This window comes from Pteropus vampyrus, unplaced genomic scaffold, assembly GCF_000151845.1.
Source record: "Pteropus vampyrus isolate Shadow unplaced genomic scaffold, Pvam_2.0 Scaffold31, whole genome shotgun sequence".
Taxonomy (NCBI): domain Eukaryota; kingdom Metazoa; phylum Chordata; class Mammalia; order Chiroptera; family Pteropodidae; genus Pteropus; species Pteropus vampyrus.
In genome coordinates this window covers 7,848,509-7,850,723 of record NW_011888812.1, presented here as the reverse complement: position 1 = coordinate 7,850,723, position 2,215 = coordinate 7,848,509, and positions in this window count along the sequence as shown.

Here is a 2,215-nt window from a genome sequence, read left to right as displayed (position 1 = left end):
CTCATTTAACAAATAATTACTAAATGCCTACTATGTACCAAGCACAGGCTATGCCCTGGGAATATAAAGGAGACTAAAGAAGAGCCACTCCTTCTCCCCCTCCTTGCTAAAAAACCATGACTCTCTTCACTCTTCACTCAGCTCTGTGCTGGAGCCTTCTCCACCCTACTCAGGGGCAGATCCTTGACTGGTCTGCGTATTCAGCGTAATCTCATTCTCTGGGTCATGCGACTAGCTGGGGCATGGGCAAGTGACATAATTCTGGCCAAGAAAACATTCAGGGATCTCTGATAGGAGGCTCCTGAAGTTTTCTTTGTGTCCAAAAAGCAACACAAGGCTGGACCCTGCCTGGCTGCTGTAAACATCTTCACACCATGAGGCAAACCATGCCAAAAGGACAAGTCCATTGCCTGAGGATGGTAGAGAGGAAAGATGGAGGCTCTCTGGATCCTGGGTACCATCCTTGAGCCATTGGATTAACCAACCCTAGACTTCTTGTGATGTGAGAATGAACAATCTTTCCTGATCGACCACTGCATTTTGAATCTTCTGTACTTTACAGCTGAAAACATGCTTTATATCATTTAGTCCTCACCCGGTAGGGCAAGGATTCAAAAGGCAGACAGACTCTGAAGGATGAATAGGTGTCAGCCCCAAGAGTTTTCTAGGCAGACAGAGCTGCCTGCATTTGCGCATGATCTGCTTTGTGACTTAGAAGAAGCTGAATTCAGCTGGAGAATGATGGTGCTAAAAAATGCACAATAATGTGAAGGTACGTAATGCCATTGAACTGCATAATTAAACTGGTTACAGTGATAATTTTTATGTAATGCATATTCTACCACAATAAGAAAAAATTAAGTCTTATAGAGAGGACTAAATCTAGTACCGATGGCTACAGTGTAAAAGATGCCGGAGAAGAAAGGAAACTTTCTAATGAGACAAATACCAACAAGGAAAAGGGAAGAATGGGCAGTAGAGGAAGATTTTGAGAGCGGTGAAGAGGTAGTTAAACAGAAGGTGGGAAGATGAATGCACTGACTGAACAACTATACACCTGGTTCTGGGCTCTTCCCACAGCCTGGAAGTCATCTTACAGAATCCTCACCAAGATATTTAAGTTCTATTTTACTCCCATTTTACAGATGGGGAAACAGAGGCTCAGAGACTTAAGTGGATTTCCCAAGACCCCACTGTGAATAGACAGTGAGCTTGGCATTGGAACTCAAGTGTGACTGACGCCAAGAAATGCCTCCACACCTGGCCTCTGGGGAGCTAGTGGTCCAGCTAGCTGAGGTAGAAGGTAGTGGAGAGAAGGTGAGAAAGGTAGGTTGAGACCCTAAAATACCAGGGGAGGTATCTGTACTGAATTTAGTAGACAATTTAGGAATGACTGAAGGTTTGGATCTGGAATGCTGCATAAAATTAACTGGGATTCACTTCTGTGGGTTAAGTGCTGATCTTCCCTGTTAAATTCAGGTGCTGGGCTGAAAGAGGTAACCTTTTAAAGAACTGGCGCCTGCCAACCTGTTGCTACAAATGCGCCTCGCAGAGAGAGGTACCCTGAGGTGCGTGGTGGCTCGTGGCTGCTTTCACTTTTATGTGCATCATCTGTTCTCCTCTCAAACACCACTGCTGTGCCTCTCCCCGCCCCCGCCCACGACTCTTTGTTTTTCTTGGCAAGCAAAGAAAGTCCAATGAAGCATCAGTCGATGATCCAGGGTGAGGCTTGGCTTCAGTGGCCCTAGCGTCATAAATCCCTAAAAGGGAGGAAAGAGCAGAGAGGTATAGGATCCAGCTCAGCTTAAGACACTAAGTTCTGACCTGGTTTAGGACAAGTCAGGACAACCTTTTGCGCTGACAGCCCCTGCCTCTGCCAAAGCCTGCTGAGACAAGTGAACAAGGGACTTTCAAACACCGTCCACTACCTTTAGTTCAGTCAGGACTGATACACACGAAAAAGCATCTCAGTGCTGTCCTTGCAGTCCATGCTGTCTTCCTACCCAGACGCACAGCTGGTATACCTGACAACAGCCAGTGGCCTGGGAATGACGCACTGGAGAGGTAACACTCTTCCCTTGGAGGTGACCTAAGGAGAGCCATGAGCTTAATAAGATGAGCCAGAGATGACATGTTAAAATTAAAAACAAATGGAGACCAGCTTTGAAAATCCCTGAGTAGGCAAAACTAGTTTACTCATACAAGCAAATCTTAA